Below are 20,156 nucleotides of genomic sequence, written 5' to 3'. Positions count from 1 at the left end.
CGAGGCCTCCCGTCGGCCCGAGGCAACAGGTTCCCTTTCTCCTAGACCGTTGTGGGCGGCCCCAAGGGCACGGAGCTTGCTGCACTGAAGCGCTGCAGGGGCCCGATGCCAAGTTTCCGTGCTTTACTCCCGACTCCTCCTTCCCTGCTAAGATCTCGAGTGTTCAAGAGCTCGCAGGGCGTCGTCTCCGGGTGGGCTGCAGGCTGCAGGCTGCTCGCCCCTCGCCCCGGCCCCGTGGCCTCGCCCCAGGTGAACAGTAGCACCCGGCGAGCAGGTGGGACGGAGGCTCGCAGGGGACGTGGGGCGGCGGCTCCACCTCTTGGCCGCGTCGCCCCAAGTTAGGACACCTGTCGGCCCGCGGGTCCCTCCTGCAACGTGGCGGCGCCGGGGCCGGGGGCTTGGGGTCCCCGCGAGCAGTCAGCGTAGGGCCCGCCGAGGAGCCTGCGTCCGCGCGGCTGGGCGACACCCGGGCCGGCCCCGAGGGACCGGGAGAGGGAGGAGCGAGGCCGGGCCGCTGCCCCAGGGCCCCCCCCCCCCGCCCTGCGCCCTGCGCCCTGCGCCCTGCGCCCCGGCCGGCACCGCCTCGCCCCACCCCTGTCCGGCCAAGGCGGCCGCGAGTTCCGGCGGGAGCGCAGCGCGGCCCCCCCCGCCCCCTCCTGCCCCCCCCGCCCCCCTCGGCCAGCGGTGCCAGGGGCCCGGCCCGGAGCCGCCGCAGCGCGCAGGTGCCCCGCCCGCCTGCCCCGCAGGTAGGACCTGCTTCCCGCCGCCCGCGCTCCGTCCCTCCGTCCCGCCGTCCCGCCGTCCCGCCCCGGGCAGCCGGCCGCTCCCGCCCCCCTCGGCCTCGGCCGCCGCGGCCCCGAGGGACCAGCCTCCCCGCGGCCCCGGTGCGCGCCCTCGGGCCCGTCCTGGCGCCGCCGCCGCGCTTGGAGCGCGCTTCTCCCCGGCGGCCGCTGCGGGGGCTGGGGGAGGGGAGCTGGGGGGCGGGGGGCTCCGGGGCGCGGGGCGCTGGGGGGCTCCGGGGGGGCGGGCTCGGGGGGGTGCTGGGGGCTCCTAGGGGGCGGGGCGCTGGGGGGACTCCGGGGGGGCGGGCTGGGGGCGGGGCGCTGGGGGGCTCCTGGGGGGCGGGGCGCTGGGGGGACTCCGGGGGGGCGGGCTGGGGGCGGGGCGCTGGGGGGCTCCTGGGGGGCGGGGCGCTGGGGGGACTCCGGGGGGGCGGGCTGGGGGCGGGGCGCTGGGGGGCTCCTGGGGGGCGGGGCGCTGGGGGACTCCGGGGGAGGTGCTGGGGGCTCCTGGGGGGCGGGGCGCTGGGGGGGGACTGGGGGGCGGGCTCGGAGGGGGTGCTGGGGGCTCCTAGGGGGCGGGGCGCTGGGGGGACTGGGGGGGTGCTGGGGGCTCCTAGGGGGCGGGGCGCTGGGGGGACTGGGGGGGTGCTGGGGGCTCCTGGGGGGCGGGGCGCTGGGGGGACTCCGGGGGGGTGCTGGGGGCTCCTGGGGGGCGGGGCGCTTGGGGGACTCGGGGGGTGCTGGGGGCTCCTGGGGGGCGGGGAGCTGCAGGGACTCCGGGGGGGGGCGAGGCTGCTGCGGGTCTCGGGGTCTCCGGAGGAGGGTGGCGGGGGCGAGGCTGCTGCCCCGGGCCGGTGCGGGTCGGGGCGCCCGGTGCCACCGGCCGGGGAGGGGGAGGGGGAGGGGGAGGGGGAGGGCGGGGACGCGGGGTGTGGGCCGGGCGCAGGGAGAGGGCGGGTGTGCGTGTCCCCGCCGCGCGGTGCCGCCCGATCCCGGGCCCTTTGCCGCCGCCCTGCGCGGTCCGGGCCGCCCGAGCGAGCCGGTGCCCTGGTCCGGGCCCTCCCGGCCCCCCTGCCCCCGCCGCGACCTCCCGAGGGCCCCGGGGACCAGGTACCCCGCGAGCGCGATGCAGCGAGAGGCAGTTAGGCCGGAAGGGACAGCCTAGGGGTGAAGGGCCTCCGCGGCTGGAGCCGCTCACACCCCAGGTTCACACCCCGCCTGTTGGGATAAAGGCCTCTTTCCATATTAGACGTTTTGTGAGCTACACACACAATTTGTGTGTAGCCTTTAAATGTTGTTTGGGGACCTTTCCGCTAAACGTGTGAGCTCCGATCCGGCCCTCCAGGAGCCACTGCCGCTCGCAGTCCTGTAAAGTGCACAGTAGTCCAGGCCTGGAGGAGGACGCGCCCTTACCGCGTGTGTCCCTGTTCACCGCAGTGACAAGGGCTGTGTAGGGCCCATGGAGGTTTGTTGATTCACTTCAAACTAGGTGGGGGGAGACTCTGCTTCCTGGAAGTTGTCTGGTTCCCCAGTGTGCGTTTCTTAATCAAAATATATCACGAAATTCATTTACCTTCAAGTCTTACAGAGGTTAAGCTCTTTAATTTTTATTGTGGCAAAAAGGTAACAAAATTTGCCATCTTGACCGCCTGTAAGCCTACAGCTCAGTCCCCCGAAGCGCTTTTTCGTTGTTAGGTTCTCATCACCACTGTCCATCCGCAGAAGACATGTCATCTGCCTTGTAGGGTTTTCAAAACATGGTGATGCCCTGATGCCGGTGACTGTGCTGCAGGTTTTAGTTTTCTCATGAAAACTACAATGCGTAGAATAGCTCCTTCCCACAGCTTTACGGAAATGCGCTTTTAAGGAGGAAAGGTGAGAAGCCACAGCCAGTTGGTGTTTAGTACATCTTAGCTCCCTCAGGAGAGATCTGCCGAGTTCCTATTAAAGGATAAGCTGGTGAGCTGCTGAAATCTGTGTATAGGGGTATTTTGAAGTTTACCTATCAAGAGGGAGGAATCCAGGAGGCAGTTACTGTTACTGGTAGTTTCCGTCCCTAATATCTTGCACAGAACTTAAGTACTTCTGTCTCCCTGAGCCCTGCGGGGGCTTGTATCTGGGGGATGCTTGAGCTCAGGTCGTGGCACCCTTTTAGTAACTGGAAGCGGTTTTGGCCAAGCTGGCTGCTGGGTGTGGCAATTTCTTCTGCCCTCCAGGTGTTCACTAAACATTGGTGCTGGAGGACTCAGCACATGAGATATGGCTCTTTAAACTCCCAGTTGGTCTGAGTCATTGTGTTCGGGACACAGCTGTCCCTGTGCCAGGCCTGGTTTTATGGTTACAATCCCCTAAGTGTTAGCACCACACAATAAAATGTATTCTCCAGCTGGGGTGTGGATAAATTGTTGTTGCGGAGTGAAAATGAGAAACTTGTAACCTAAATTTCCCATAAGCCTGTGACTTTTCTGATTAGAAAAGGAATTGTACAAATCCTATCTTTTGCTGCAGTGGGAACGCATTCCAGTGTGTTGGGCTCCCTAATCCACAGTGCAGTGTAAAATCTGGATCCCAGATGTTTAGTGCTGGGCCATTCAACAATAGCGTGTGTTATGTAAGTGTTTCATAGTGTCACAGTGTTTTTCTCTTTCTGTTGTGAAATTTTCTTAATTCTTGAATTTATTAAACAGACATTGCAGGGACAGAATAAATGGTTGGTTGATTTAGCCCACATTTATATAGCGCTTACTATGTGCCGGGCACTATTCTATGCATTTTGCAAGCATGGACGCATTTAACCCTCAAAATATCCCTGTGAAGGAGGTAATACTATCATCTCCGTTTTGTAGGTGAGGTGATTGAAGCACAGAGAGACCATACAGGTAGCATATGGTACAGCTGGGGCCCCATCTCCGGCAGCCTGTACCCAGAATCTGGGCACGGCCGTCTCACCACTACAATATAATCTGAGATTCCATCCTCCTCTAACAAATAAAACTTTTTTCAGGTGATATTCCTAGCTTGTCTTTGTCCTTCAGGAGAAATTATTTGACATAACTACAATCAGAAAATCAGTTCAACTCCCTTTTCCTTTCTTTCTTTCCTTTCTTTCTTTTTTTAACTCCCTTATTTTCCAGAAGAGGAAATAAAGGTGGAGTTTGGTTATGTCCAGAGCTGGGAGCCTTGGGCAGAGTCCTGGAAACCTATTGGGCTAAGCCTTACCTCCTGATTGAGGAGGTTGGGATAGGGATCCTGGGAAGATCTGGAGAGGCCAGGGTGTGTTGTGTTTTTTTGGGGGGGAGGGGGCAGTATTTGCCAACCTAGGGGGAAATGCTTCACTATTTTAATAATCATTTTGACCATCCTGGAGCTAATCTGCTAAATTAAGTCCTGGGTGATGTCAGGGGTGCCCAGAGCAGAAGCTGTGGCCAACTGGGGGCCATGGGAAGGCTTGCTGCTTAGGGCCCCAGATTCCTTTCCCAGTTGTTGGTGATGCTGGTGGCCCCGCGCTCCCCTCTGCATGAAGGGAATAGTTTATTCTGTGCTCAATCGTTTCTTGAGCCTTTTGGACCTCGAGTTGGGAACCTTTTCGAAAGCCTCTGACGCACAAAAGAAAATCAGCCAAGAGCAACATGGAAATAAAAATAACTTGGTTTGCTCAGGCCTTTTGTTGAGAGAGAGAAAAAGACACACATCTAGGGCATAAACTGACAGACTTTATATGAAGATCAGGAAAATCAAAGTTCACTGATCAACACTGATTTTTCTCAAAGTCGGCTTTTACAGATGGTACACTTGGATGCGGGACTGTAAGGAATCCACCTGGGAAAGGAAAAGTGTTGGGCAGGGAGGGAGAAACAAATGCAGAGAGAGGAGGAAGTGGAAGAGGGCACACAGAGGGAGAAGACAGTGCTCGAAGCTTCCAGTTCTTTACACAAGGCTGCGTTTCAGTGTGTTACCTCTTAGGGCCCCGGGATGCCAAAGGGAGTTGCAAATTCTCCTTCCTTCGGTTTATCATGAAGTGACTTTAATGTTGCTTAGAACCATTGCTGATCAACAAAGGATGGGGACAGCGAGATACCAGGGGGGTCTTGAGGCCTTGCTTGGGATCCTCATACCAATCGATTCTATTTTTGTTTATACCACTTTCATATGCCTGGGTCTTATATAGAGCATGACATTGGAAATCGCTAGGTTTGCAGATGTTTCCTTTATCATCTTCCCGGTGGGAGGGAAAGGTCGTTGGGGCCGTAGGCTGTGTTTTTGCCATTTTTGTGTCTCCATTGTCCATTATGGTGAACAGTAGCTGTGAGCTGCCTGAAGGGATGAAGGAAGATGATGTGGTTCATTTTACTCAAAAAAGCTGTTTCCAGAAAAGAAGGTTTTTAGGGCTGATGTTTTAGTTATTTGTTCTACTGTGCCATTGAACTACTCTTATAAATACATTTGTAGATGTGGAGTGAACAGTCTTGTGGGATTTATCATCTGTACTCATGTTTTTGGCCTTTTCTCTGCAATGTTCTCTACCCAAGGTTTGATGAAAGAGTCCTTTGAAATGAGATTGGAGAGGTAGCAATAGATTGGGAGGGGGGGTTCCATGGTTGGGGGCAAGAGAACGGTTCCAGATGTATGGGAGTGAGGTGGTATGAATATGCAGAGCTCAAAGTGGAACATTTGACAAAAAAGGGCTAAGAGTAGGACAAATAACTAACAAATTGGAGATGAGATTTGACATAGTTTTTTAAAAAAAAACTCTCACCATTGTTCCCACTTTGGAATAAAAATGTATGAGCTCAGGTAAGGGTACAGGATTTGGAGATGAAGTCTATTTGTGATACTAACATGATTGTGATGTCAAAAAGAACCACCACCACCACCACAAAACAGAACAGGAGCGGGGGAACTCCAGCCTGAATCCTGTCACCCGAAGGAAAAACCCACCTACTGGGATATGTAGATGGTAAATACTTCAAAACTAGAAATGTGGAGCCAAGACTCTAACCCCAACCCTTACCTGGCCTCAATCCCAACAACCAAGCTGGGTGATGGGGCAGCAACAAAACAAAGCTGGTCTGTGAGGCCTGTAAGGCCCGGTTGGGCTCCTCACAGTCCTCACCGGGAGAAATGACCACAGGCCTCGGCCTTAGAGCTTGGATTCAGATCCAGAGGACTCTAGCATCTAGCACCAAGTAACTTCAAGATTCTCTATGCCTTAGTTTCTCCATCTGTAAAACAGGGATAAAAGTAGCACCTGTCTCACAGGACCGTTGTGAGGACCGCAGGAAGCGATGCCCAGAAAGTGTTTGGAGTAGAGCTTGGAACACAGAAACGGCGCAGGAAACGTTGGGTGCCCTTCTGTCACGCCCCGCGCTCCTGTCTCCATCCCGAGTTGCAGAGGAGTGACACCCATGAGTAACCGAGCAAACTGGAATTGCTGCTAGAGCGGCCCCGTGATGTGGCCTATGGGGGAGAAATCATTGGGCTAAGCCTTACCTCCTGATTGAGGAGGTTGGGATAGGGATCCTGGGAAGATCTGGAGAGGCCAGGGTGTGTTGTGTTTTTTTGGGGGGAGGGGGCAGTATTTGCCAACCTAGGGGGAAATGCTTCACTATTTTAATAATCATTTTGACCATCCTGGAGCTAATCTGCTAAATTGCCCGGGAGGCAAAATCTTGAATGAGGGGGAGATTTCATGCCCCCCACCCCACCCCAGTGTTGCGAAGCAGTGGGAAGACTGCTGGCTGCACAGCCGGGTGCAACTAGAGAGAATGAACTGTGTGCCTTTGATCATTATACTTTTAGGGTGTATGTTGTGAGATTAGCTAGAAAATTTGATTTTTCTTAATCCGTAAGTGTAGCATGGCATGTGGTAGAGGAACCCTGATGCATTTAATAGGAGAAGCACGACTCATTGCTCTTTACCAATGAGCGTACGTGTAGGGGGGTCCCTTTAAAATGTATTTAGAATTAAGAACTCTCAAGGTGAGAGTGAACTAGCTCAGGCTGTGTCAGAAGAACACCCTTCCCATCGCATTCTTTAGCTTCACATTTTATGGGTGAAGGGCATGGCTGGCACTGTTATCTTCATAGGGCCGTGGGTGATACAGCTCTGCACAAATGATGGATGGAGGTATAGACTGTTCATCAATAACCTGGACCAGAAATTTTCATGCTTTAAAAAAAAAAATATGGTTACTCCTCCCCACCCCACCCCTGAGACCCGCTTTTCTGAAAGAGCTCTTCTGTGAAATCCCAGTATATAAAATACCCAAAAGGAGACCTGTTCTTTTTGACAATTCCTACATGGGGACAGCGAGCCAGCCGCTTCCTCCAGTCTGCCCTCCCTGACCACCACCTGGCACCAGCTGCCCCTCAGCTCTGGGTCCCCAGGGTTCCTCGGAGCAGATCTCCAGGCACTGCCATATCCTTATTGCAGGAAAGAGAAGACCAAGACCCAAAAAGAGGAAGGGAAAGGAAAGGCAGTGGATGGTTCTTTTTGTTTTCTAAAAGGATATAAGTATTTAAGGAACAGGGAGGGGCCAGTGGGAAAGGAAGCGGGTGCTCCAAGCTGACTCTGGGCTGAGTGACCCAGAGTGATCTCATGACCCTGAGATCACGACCCTGAGCCTCAACTGAGAGTCAGGCCCCCAACTGACCGTGCCACCCCGGTGCCCCAGTGGACTGTTCATTTTAAAGCTTTTGCCGGTAGAACTGGCTCATACTGAGAGCTGATTTTTCAATGTCCCAGAATTTTGTGAGCCAGTTGTTAAAGATACTGCTATTGAAAAATCAAAATACAGTTTAGATTTTGAAACTACATTAAATAAATGATATTGAAAATGAAGGTGATGGATGCCACAAGTCATCACTCGCCGGTTATATTTTAGTATATTTACTGTTATTTATGTTCTGGAAGTTATTTATGTCTGTTGTTCCTATATGGCAAAAACACCATAACTAGGGGCACCTGGGGGGGCTCAGTGGTTGAGCATCTGCCTTTGGCTCAGGGCGTGATCCCGGGGTCCTGGGATCGAGTCCCGCATTGGGCTCCTGGTGAGGAGCCTGCTTCTCCCTCTGCCTAGGTCTCTGCCTCTCTCTCTCTCTGTCTCTCATGAATAAATAAATAAAATCTTAAAATACCATAACTAGTGCCCATCTTTTCCCAAAATTCATGCTGGGAGCTTGAAACTGGCCGCAGTGGAAGTATTTACACCATGGAAATAGGCACACACTGCAGTGAGGGCTTCTCCCCTACCAGCAGCACGTCTCCGGCTGTACCCCCATGCGACGTCAGAGCTTCTTCACTCCCTCCTCCTTTGTCACTGTGACCAAAGAGATTTGCTCAGCTCTTTTCTGTCTTGGTGGTTCCGAGTTGCAAATGGGACGGGAGGGAAAGAATCACACCGGTTGATGCAATATTCTTATCTGTCTTTTCCTGTTAGCTGGTGGGGTTATGATTGGTTCCAGACATTTGCGATCGCAACTGCGTTCAATTTAATCCTTGATTCTATCCTTTTGCAGAGATAGGATTCTTCTGACTATGCTCTCCACACTCCAACTCGCCACCCCCCCATGCCCTCTCCCTACCCTCAATCACACTAATTCCCAGGTCTGCCTAAACAAAATCACCTGGGAACTTATTTAAATTCAGATTCCCAGGTTCCGTCCCACACCTGCTACCTGGGATTCTCATTCAGTGAAACAGCATTCAGTTTGCCTGAGTCTTTGCCCCAGGAGCCTGTTCCTCATACCAGGGCCTGATTCCCGGAGCTAGGCGTGGGGCCTAGAGGCCTAGCTAGGCAGAAAGCTCTGGGGAGCGCTTGAAGGCTAGCAGGGGAGTCGGGGGTGCTGGGTTTGTGTCTACGTTAACCTCAGTTTTCACCTTTCGGAACTGCCACTGCCCCTCTCTTGGGGTTGTCAGGAGGGTTCCGTTTCTGGAACACACCAAGTTGGGTTCCACTGTAAGGCCTTTGCATGGTGGGGTTCCCTCTGCCCGGAACACCCTTGTTCTAAGTCCCTGCGTGGCTTGTGTCTTTTTAACATTTAAGTCCATGAGAAACTGTTTGAATGTTACCCTCCTAGAAAAGCTTCCTCTGACCATGAGATCTGTTTCCCCACTACATCTGCCTTGCTTTGCCTACAGACTCATCCTTCCTAGCCCATTATTTTATTTTATTTTTTAAAGATTTTATTCATTAATGGAGGGGGAGGGGGAGAGCCCACAAGCAAAAGGAGAGGCTGAGGGAGAGGGAGAAGCCCCAATATGGGACTCGATCCCAGGACCCTGGGACCATGACCTGAGCCAAAGGCAGATGCTCAACCAACTGAGCCACCCAGGCGCCCCCCCTCCCCAGCCTGTTATCATGGGTTATTTTCATGCCTGCACCTATTCCTATCTGATTTCTTCTTCTGGCCTTGTTTTCTTGAATCCCAAGTTTTCTACATGAGAACGTAGGCTCTTGATGATGGGGTCTTGCCTGGCACGTGGTAGGTGCTCACTAATCACTTGTCAAATGGAGGCCTCTCCAAGTTGCTATAGGAGAATATGATGTTAGTGTGACCCCTGGGTTCCCAAATGGTTCAACTGCTCTCCTAATTGTTCTTTCCTGACCCTGCAGAGGTTACCATGCTCATGGCAGTGATTCACCATGGAATGTTACTGCCATTTGGAACAAGGGTCACTGTTGACCAGTGGGAAACAACATCTGTAGCTTTCTTTCTTTCTTTTTTAAAGACTGTGGAGCGTTTAGATGACCACAAATTTTTTTTTAAAGATTTTATTTATTTATTCATGAGAGAGGCAGAGACACAGGCAGAGGGAGAAGCAGGCTCCATGCAGGGAGCCTGATGTGGGACTCGAGCCTGGGACCCCAGGATTACACCCTGGGCCGAAGGCAGATGCTCAACCACTGAGCCACCCAGGTGTCCCCATCTGTAGCTTTCTATGTGAATGTCACCTTAAATTTTCAGAGAGCTTGTAAGGATTTGATTTCAGCTGCACTGTGTGTCCCTATGGGTGAATAATCTGTGACAGAATGAATCGATTAAACATGAAGGTGATATAAAGTAAACCTGATCAATTTTGGGAAACCCCTGTCCCCTTGTTTGAGTGCTACTAGAGCCAGTTTTGGCAGGGAGGTGGGGACTGGGGGCCGTGCGTCACTCTGTAGGACACCAGGAGGCCAGAAGTGCATGTTGGAGAGGTTTGGCTGTCCGACCTCACATGAGCTGATTTTTGCAGATCTGTTGCCTAGAAGGCTAAGAGGGTTGACAGCGACAGCCATCCCCCGGGGTCTGCAGTGCTGGAGAGGACTGAGCCGAGTCCTGTGCTGCCTGCGCGGACGATGTGGCTCCGCCGCCTGGAGCTGTGGGCCAGGGCGTGAGCTGAGGCCTGCCCCACCACCTGGAACGGGCTGGCATTTTGTGGTGGGAACCCGTTCCAGTTTTTCAAGATCGTGGTTTTCAAACTGCTCCATGTTTCAGGGGCAGGCTGGGATTGGGGTCGGGATGCAAAGAGCAGACGTCTGGAGCTTCTCTCTCTACACCCCACGTTCACCAACACCATCTCATTTAAAAAAGCATAATTTTGTATACTTGCCTTTTTAGTTTATTGTTTATTTTTGTGTATTTGCCTTTTTTAAAAGATGCTTTTTACGTTTGCAGAAAAGTTGCAAAGAGTGTGCGTGGGTAAGCTATGGTTTCCTACGTCGTGAACACCTTACATGGGGACGGTATGCTTGTTAGAATTAAGGAACCAACATGCACGTACTATTATTAACTAAAATCCATACTTTATTCAGGTTCCCTCAGCTTTTCCCAAGTGTTCCTTTGCTCTTCCGATACCCATCCAGGATACCCCGTTACGGTTAGTGGTCCTGTCTGCTTGCACTTCTCTTGCCGTGATTGTGTCTCAGACTTTTCCATGTTTTTGGTGACCTTGACTATTTAAGGGGGTACTGGCATTTTGTAGAATGTGCCTCGGTCATGACTTTTATGATGTTTTCCTCCTGATTAGACTGGGATTATGGGTTTTGAAGGGAAAAAAAAAAACCCGGTGGTAAAATACCATTCTCATCACATTGTATCGAGGGTCCACACCATCAACATGACATAGGATTGCTGATGGAAATTTTGATTGCGTGGCTGAGGTAGTATTTATTAGGGTTCTCCAAAGCCAAGTTACTTATTTTTCCCTTTTTCAGTACTGAACCCTTTGGAAGAATGTCACTGTGTGCAGCCACGCTACTGAGATGAGGAGTTATGCTCTACCTCCTAGAGAGGCTGGTAGCTACATAAATTATTTAGATTGTTTCTGCATGGGAAATTTGTCTTTTCGTCCTTATTTATTTAGTTATTCAATGACTTATTTATATCAATGTGGACTCATGGATATTTATCTTGTACTTTGGATTATATAATCCAGTACTGTGTTACTTTTACATTTGGCCTTTTAGGAATTTTATTCAAACAGACAAAATTGTGTTATTTAAAAATGTTAGAAAACTTTTAAAAAATCTTTCCCTCTTTTTTTCCCTTTAAGTATCCTATTTATGCATTTATTTATTTGGAGCAGTAAAGAATGAATTATCACTTAAATTTTTATTTTTTTGCAAGAATAAAGTTCAAATATAAGTATTCAGTTGTTTTTTGGAGAAGTAAAGTCAAAAGGCATCTTTTCCCCTATTGTATACTGAGTTTGCACTCTATGTTAAATTAATGTTGAGATCAACTCTAGGGACATTTGTAGTCATCTGTCTTTTAAAGATTTCATCCATTTACTCATTCATTCATTCATATTTAGAGAGCATGAGCAGAGGAAGGGGCAGAGGGAGAGGGAGGGAGAATCTCCAGCAGACTCCCAACTGAGCACAGAGCCCGACCCAGGGCTCGATCTCAGGTCCCTGAGATCTTGACCTGAGCCGAAACCAAGAGTCAGATGCTTAACCACCTGAGCCACCCAGGTGCGCCTGTAGTCATCTGTCATTTAAAAACTCCTTAGGAAGTGGAATAACATATAGGGGTTTAAGAACACTTTTTGGTCTTCCTATCTTTTTTTCTTTAGATTTTTCTTAAATTGAAAACGTAAATCAGCGTACTTACAGCTCAAAGAGTGGTTGATTTGTTATAGAAGCCCCTGCGCCAGTCTTTCTCGCTTTCTGTTTTCTAAGACAAATGTGCCGTATGCAGTACTTTTCTCTACTAAAGAATAAAGTTAAATAGACTGTATGTAAACTTATATCTCACCTCTTTTTAAAGCATCTAAAAGTCTAATGTGTCTTCACCTGCCTATCGACCTGGTTTAAAATAAAGGCAAAGCATTCTAATAATATTTCATCCTCTTTCCTTCTTTTAGTGGTCTAGATTTTCTTTTGTATTTTGTTAGTTAATTCTGTTCTGAAATTCAGTGCTTTTAGGTGTTCTTGTTTCTGTGCTAGTCTACACACACAGGAATTCTTTAGAGAGTGGTTTTGGTTATAGGCAAGTTCTCCTTTTTTAACATCAAAGTTGTGGGCCATTGTATGTGGAGACCAGATGACCTGGCCAGTTGGGCCAGAGATGCGTCTGAGCCAGGTATTGGTTAGTGGCTTCATGTACAGTGGGCTACCCACGTGGCCCTAGTGCTCTGAGGCCCACTGAGGACCCAGTCCTCCTACAGAGAGTGTGAGGCCCATCCCAGCATGGCTTATCCCATGAGTGACCAACTGCACCCGGGCCTGTGAATCAGTTCCCAGTAGGACTAAGTGATAGGCCCACACCACAGCTGGACCTTGACATCTGGCTAGACAGGCATGAAGCATTTACCGTTGCAATCAAATCAAGAATAACGGCATTAATTTAGAACATGTTGAGAAGTCATTATTGTATTGCATGATAATTAAGCACAAGGTAAGCATAAAGAATAAGCACCTCACTTAATTGACTGTAATTATTTTAACACAGCCAGATCAGACATTCAGTTCTCATTCTTTCTCATTGAAGTGGTGTGTATATTAATGTCTTCTGATTCTACCCAGGATTTTGCTCTCAATTTAATTTGATTATTGATTAAGTCATAGACCCTTAATCTGATGACTTCTATGTAGTAGTTCAAGTTTCCTCATGTGTTCGTTTCCTAGGGCCAAGGATCTGGAGAGGCCTTGACATTTGTCTATAACTAAAATGACCATATATTCAATGAGCAGGAATGACCAGAAATGAATATAATTTCTCTTCTTTGTCATAGCACGCAAACCAAGCTGGGTCTGGGGCAGGGATGGAGAGCCATAGCTTCAGATAAGGCCTAGGCTTCTTTAGCCTTGGGAGTCTCTTCACGCCGCCCCTCAGAGCTGATGTACGAGGGAGGTATCAGAGCCCCAGGGCAGGGAGGATGGTGCCCTCCCCCCCACCTGAACCGAGGGTCTTTAGGTCCTGAATTAGCTTCTGGGCTCTCCAGCCAACCTGGACCCTCTTCTCATCAGAGGCTAGGCTTGGAGGACATTGTTTCCCAAAGCAGAGGCTTGCTTTTCTTCAAAATGTAGATGCACCGCTCAATGCTGCAAAAATGAGTTTAGGATTACGTTAGTGGCGGGTGTTTAAGTGATCGTAATTTACTGAGCACACCCTCATTCAGTTTTGCAAAGCCTCCCACAGCATTTAACTGGTCCTCTTTGATCTGATCAAGCCCGCTTTCCTGCCGTGGCTGATTGTCCAACAAAAGGACAGACTTACACATGTGTGGGGGAGCGTAACCTGGACTCAGTAGCCTGAGCACTTTTCCCTTCCCTTTAAAGTTTCTTTAGGTTTCACATTTTAAGGGGTCAGTGATACTTCCATTTGTCTGTCGTTTTACAAATGAGTCATGAAAGAATGGAAAAAATGGGTTTTCCCATGTGATGGCTCACATGACAGCCTTCACAAAACATAAGGAAGAATGGCACGTAAGGAGTAGTAAGCCCTTAAAGATTCCAAAGATTGAGAGAAAAAAGAATGAATTCTCAAAAATTTTGCCCAACTTTCATCAGTTTTAAAGAGGAGGCCCAAAATAAATAAGCGAGACATGTAAAAACCTATTCACATCAGTAAATGCCAGCTTTTTTCCACATTTTTAAGGTATTTGCAGATGTTTTGGTCAAAAGCTGCTTACTTAGAAAAATCTGCATTTAAAAGAAAGATAGTAGGCTACAGTATGGTATGTTTTTAAAAAGGCAGCCTTCTGAGTCTGCCTCTAAATCCATTTGTGAGCATAATTTACTTGTTCATAGTCCTGCGAGACGTTTGAGGAACACAAGTGCAGTGGCTGATTATCCTTCAGTTCTCGCAGGATCTCACATAAGCGGGGCATCTCTGAGTAAGCCTGCTTGACCAGCTCCACTCGTTCATCCTTTTGCAGTTACAGACCGAAAATTCCCTGACTTATTAATTGTACAATCTGTCATTCTTAGGTAATTTAAGTGCATTTTCTACTACACACGGCTATTTATGCATGATTTTAAATGGCTTATATTCACAATTAGAGGCTGTGGTCAATGCTGGAAGGAACTCTGGCCTGATATTCATGGTAACCTGAGTTCTGGTTTCGTCTCTGCAACTGGCTTAGTGAGACTCTGGCAATTTATTTCTGGAAATTCCACTAGTACTTCCTGTCTGATTCAGGCCCTGCCTCTGGAGCTGGGATACATTAACCTAGTCCTAGTGACTACCCTCTCGGGATTCACAGTCTAGTTCAGTGGTTCTCACACTCCACTGCACACCGGAATCCCCCGGAGGGCTCATCAGAATGGAGTGCTGGGCCTCACCCTAGAGTTTCTGATTCAGTAGGTCTGGGCTGGGCGGAAAATTTGCATTTCTAACAAGTTCCCAGATGATGCTGATGCTGCTGGTTTGGGGACCATGATTTGAGAACCACTGATCTAATGGTTCAGCTGACACATCAGTTACCACAATTCAAAGATTAAATGCTGTGAAATAAGTATAAATAATGTGCAGTGGGCACCAGAGTGTGAAGAAGTGGGTCCAAAGATGAATGAACAGCTGGAGATCTAAGAAGCCCCAATGGAAGAGGGAGAGGTGGAGCAGGATCTTGGCGAGTGGCTAAAGACCTGACAGGTAGGACCTTTGGGGGGGGGGATGGCATCATCCCAATCTATTGATGAGTGGGGGAGTGCAGGGGGTGTGTGGGAGCAGGGGCTAGTCTAGCATGGGTGGACTGAATAGTGGTGTGGTGGAAAGGAACACCCAGACGCAGATGGAATTGAGAATGAGGGAGCGGGGAAGTGAAACGAAACATGTTTTTGGTTGTGGAATGTTGGCAGCAAGGGAACAGCATGATCAGAGCCATGCTTAAGAAGAGCAGCTCCGGCGCCGTGACAAAGGACTCGGAAAGAGACAGTGATTTCGGGAACTATTGGGGCAGCCCAATCTCCACACCGGGAAGGGCTGAAGAAGAGCGTGGACATGGGAGGGATGCAGTTATGGGTGCGTCTGCGCAGAAGCCACAGGTGTGGGCGTTGCTTGGGGACAGGGAGATGGAAAGGTCAAGAGGGGTGGAGGATTCAAGTCTAAGTCATTGGGAAAGAATGAGAGTGGCTGGATCCCGCAGGAGAAACAGATTTGCTAAGAAAACGAACACCTGGAACCTTGGTTTCTGTAGCAGGGCCCCGGACCAGGAGCTTTGAGAGGTCGCTTTTTGTTTGATGGTAATCAATGTTTCAGTTGCTGCTTATCTGAAACATTACAGAATATATTTGTGTAAAAAGCAAATGGCCCGTGTGTAACAGGCACCGATATATGTGACTGCTTGATCCTGGATACTCACTGGCCCTAAAATACCTGCACCTGTAAATAGAATTCTCTTTGAACTTAGTTTTGCTTATAGTTTTCTAAGAATGTCGACTTGCCCGGTTCCTCCTATTTTATATATTATGCGCGTGAACATTTTCTGCGTGTATTTCTATGTATATATTTCAAATAACTAGATATTTGAAATCTTTTTGGCTTGTTCTCCTATTCTAGTAATCACAGCATATATCGATAGATTTCTGCGCAACCCTCTCTTTCATCCACTGGATTATGAGCTCCTTCTGAGTAAAGGACGTGTCTTAATCATTTTTGTCTTCCTCACTGCACTCCTCACGAGTGACTACGTAAAGTGGCCAGCAAATGTTGGGGGAACTGGGTTGAACCACTGAGTAAAAGAGTCAATTACTATCTTTTTTTTTTTGAAAGATTTTATTTATTTATTTACGAGAGACACACACAGAGAGAGGCAGAGACACAGGCAGAGGGAGAAGCAGGCTCCATGCAGGCAGCCCGATGCGGGACTCGATCCTAGGACCCCGGGGTCACGCCCTGGACTGAAGACTGACGCTCAACCGCTGAGCCACCCAGGCCTCCCCTGTTTCTTTAGTGAGAGACAAAAAGGCTGAGGCAATAAAAAGCAGTAGTTTGAAGGGAAATGGAAATCCCGGTATTTTGAGAGGTTGAAAGAGGAAACAGTTAATTCAGTAGACTTTTCGGGACTAGAACATAGATATTCCTGGGCACGTTAGGAAGCAGAAGGCCGTAAAAACCAGGAGAGCTTTCAGTTCTGTCTTAAATTAGCCATTGGGCACCTGGGCCAGGCTTTCCTACTCTGGACCTCAGTTCCCTCATTTGTGAGGTCGTGGTTGTAGTAGATTATAGAATTTTCTACCTCTTTGCACACCCTTAGAATCCCAAGTGGGGAACAGAGCATCAGAGTGGGAGAGAGCATGTGTGTCCTTTGTGACCAGGGCGTGCCATGCTAGCCAGAGGCCCAGTTCCAGAAGGTAGTTGCTGCTCAGTTAAGGCGCCTAGGATAGATCCTACGGGAAAGTCTCGAACGAGGTGGCCTAACTGGGGATTCTGTGCGAGAGCAGAGGAGAAGGCCCAGGGAGTGGGAGCAGGAGCCGCGGTTGCTTGCTTGGGGCCTCCTCTCGGGAGGAGTCTTATGTGGTGTCTTTCAACACAGCTCACCTGGGGAAGGGCGGACCTTTGTCTGCTGCTCATCTCCCGCTGGGTAAGGGCAGCTCCACTCTTTCAGGTTGGGCATCCCTGGCTCCTGGGGGGTCCCCGTGGGCGCCTCACGAAGCGGTACCAGGGAAGCCTGGGCTGAAGAGGCCCCGTCAGGTTGCACGTGGATGAAGCTGGCCGGATTGTTCATGGGACTGGCCGCCGTCCAATGGCAGGACTCTGAGGTGAGTTTGAGAGGATTTGAAGCAAAGCATAAAAGGCGGCGGACTAGGGAGCTCTGGAGGGATTCGCAACCGAGGAACCATGTAGTCAGAGGTGCACAGTGGCCTGTCGGGAAGGTTCAACAGCCAACTCTCCAGAAAACAATGAGTGTGTGTGTGTGTGTGCATGCACACACTTACATGTGCTATAAATTATCCTGACATAATGGATGTGTAGCACGCAATTCATAAATAATAAATCATACAGCTTTCTTTATTGTAAAGTGCACATAGCTGATTGATTTGACAGATTTTTTTTTTAAAGATTTTATTCATTTGAAAGAGAGAGTGCGTGCGTGCACAAGTACGCAGAGCTCAGTGTGGGTGGGGCTTCCTCCCAGGACCTAGGGATCATGACCTGAGACAAAGGCAGACTCCTAACCGCCTGAGGCACCCCGGTTCTGACAGGTTTCTGTTGGTTTTTGCTGAACTCTTGAACTTATGGCCAACCTATGGTTGCAATGGATGAAAGCGGGTGGTTGATGCGCTCTTGTTACAGTAGGGAGTACCGTCAGGTGAAACGACGACGGCACGGCCCAGAACTTCACTTGTTCATGAAGCGTCTTTGTGAATCGGACAGCATTAGGAGAATTATTTCCACAGCTTTTCGTTTTTTTTGCAATATACCTGCTATAGGCACCCCGTATTTTATTAACATTTGGTCCATCAGTTTTTTTAAGCCTAGACAATCCTCAAAACAGAAATCAAACTGTGATTTATAGGGGATTGCCAGTTTCCCTATGAAAACTGTCCCATTACAGCCAACTTCAAGTTACAGGGAGTAGATGCCCAGTAGCGCCTTTCACAGTATTTTCACATATGGGCAACATTAGCCCTAAATAGCCTCAAAGACACAGATATTAGTAAAATGTGTTAAAGTAGCAAAGAAGTGGTGGATCTTGAATAGTTGTTATCTTTGGGTTTAATTTATTTCACTGTAAGTTTAATTTTTCATAATTGGTGTGTTTAACAACTGATAACATTTAAAGAAAAAGATTTTATTTAGTCATGAGAGAGACACACAGAGAGAGGCAGGGACACAGGCAGAGGGAGAAGCAGGCTCCCTGCAGGGAGCCCAACGTGGGACTTGATCCCAGGACCCCGGGATCACGCCCTGAGCCAAAGGCAGACCCTTGACCACTGAGCCACCCAGGTGGCCCCAACTAATAAAATTCTTGAAAACTTCCAGTGGGTTCTCAGGAACTGGGATGGGTCAGCCCAGCCCACTCCTAGAGTTATAGTTTTAGAAGATCACCTTGGTAGCCAGCTGTAGAAATATTTTGAAAGGGCGTGCAAGGAAACAGTAACTGGGCCGGAGTAGGGGTGAAAAGTAGAAGATAGACTTGGGGAATGTCTTCACACTGCCAGCACGAGGGTTCAGGTGAAGTCAGGTTAATAGAGGTGATGCAGATTTTACAGGGCTGCCTTCAAATGACTTTTACTGAAGTCTCCTGCAGGTGCTCTTGGAGCCTTACAGAGCTCTTACCTGTGTAAAACGCATGTCCTCGCCGATCTTCTGCTTGATGACCCTGGGCCAAAAGAATTGAAAACTGAGGCCCTGCCCCCACCACAGCTGTGGGGTGCCTTCCGGGAGAATGGGATCCATGCCAAGGAAGCCACGGCCTTATTTTCCTAAGTTTGCAAAGCTGGGGGAGGAGGCTCTAGAAAGGTTTCAGAATCAGGGGTGTACCTGGGACCCCTCGCATAAATCTGAGTCCAGGAGCTTGAAGTTAGTTGCTGGGTTGTTTTTCCATGACTCAGAGAGGCAGGGGTAGATGGGCTTCTCCGTGTCCCCACAGCTGTGGAACTGGGCCTGGAAACAGCCCCTCTGCCTCGTCCTGGTTTGGCCCCTGGAAGCCACAGAGGTGTCCCTGCCTGAAGACCCCCTGCCGCCTTTGCAGATCAGCTCGTGGAGATAAATGCCTCAAGGTCAGGAGCCCCCCGCCCCCAATCCATCCACACTCACAGGGTGGGTGAAGTTCATTTGTGGGTCATCAGCCTCCACCACTCTTAGTAGAAAAATGAGGTGAAGTAGATCCAAGGGTGGGCACGGCCCCTGGGTGCATGCAGCCAGTAGCTTGGGTGTGGAGTAGGGGGGGCAGAGACCTTGGACTGTGGGAGAGGGGGGAGCCCTGGGCTGTGGGAGAGGGAAAGAGGATGCACTTGAGGTGCGAGGCAGATTTTAATCGTGCTCGGTTTTGAACTTGATAAACGAGGTGCCCGTGGAGCAACAGGTCAGGATGTTGGAGAGAAGATGAACGGAGACATTGAGAGTAGAAAGGCCCGTGAGGCCGCGACCGAGACGGTCTTCCCGTGAGGATGTTGAATGAGAGACATTGGCCTGTGCTCAGGAAAAGTGTCAGGGGCTCGGGGCCCGAGGACTGGACAGGGAGGAATGTCCGGGGAGCTCTGAACCCGAAGGAAATGGCCCAATGGAGCTGAGACACATGGTGGAACAGTGGGGCCCAGTGTGTTCACACTGACAGTTTCCCAAGTTTATCTTTTCAGACTTGTGATCATGCGAACTGGCCTCCTTTCTTCCTTCTTATGATCTGCAGTATCATAAATGATGCAGAGTCAGGAAGACAGTGACACTTTTTTCACTTTTTTTTTCATGGACTGTGACCATGTCCATACTTTGCTCCGGCCCCATGATAGTCCATGTGGGGAGTAAACCAACCTACTTTAAGCTAAAGGGAAATGTCAACTTTTTTCTTTTTTCCTGTTTGATGTTTCTTGCTGTGTTTTCCATATTAATCACTTCATTTTCCTCTTGGTCACAGGCCTGATTATATTTATATATATATATATATTTTTTTTTTTTTCTCTCTCTCTCTCCCAGTTGTCAGCTGCCTGGTGTGTCAGGCAGGTTTTTCACCATGAGAGAAGGACACAAGAGAGTGCGAGCAGGCCAGGTTACCACCAAAAGTGTGTGCTGCTCTCGGTGGTTATGTTCCTGAACATCCAGAAAGCCCAGTGCTGCTGAAGTCTAGGCTTTGAAATGACCATGTGGTTTTGCATTCAACGAAAAAAAACTCTACCCCAGACATGTTTAAGGGTTGTTGGTTTGGGAGAAATTAGAGGACTCCAACGTGAAAAGACAGAGCCCTGCCCAAAGGGGTAGCAGAGTGAGTTTTCTACATCGCAA

General features: G+C 49.8%; 1 protein-coding gene across 5 annotated transcripts in view; it reads left to right on the top strand.

Annotated features, from left to right (window-relative positions):
• The first annotated feature begins 674 nt into the window (after window positions 1-674).
• PLD1 (phospholipase D1) overlaps window positions 675-20,156 on the top strand; it is a 204,993-nt gene continuing 185,511 nt past the window's right edge. Inside the window, exon 1 of one of the 5 annotated variants that reach the window (XM_025425594.3) lies at window positions 675-746. The gene's annotated coding sequence lies outside the window, so the exon portion shown is untranslated. Of the gene's footprint in view, window positions 747-10,620; window positions 10,645-14,531; window positions 14,865-20,156 lie in introns of those variants that run through there. The other 4 variants (XM_049105845.1, XM_049105846.1, XM_049105843.1 and 1 more) reach the window with 4 other exon arrangements.

The sequence above is a fragment of the Canis lupus genome, chromosome 34 (assembly GCF_003254725.2).
Source record: "Canis lupus dingo isolate Sandy chromosome 34, ASM325472v2, whole genome shotgun sequence".
In the NCBI taxonomy this organism is placed as follows: domain Eukaryota; kingdom Metazoa; phylum Chordata; class Mammalia; order Carnivora; family Canidae; genus Canis; species Canis lupus.
Note: the sequence above shows the minus strand (reverse complement) of the source record. Positions and strands in the feature narration are given on the sequence as shown.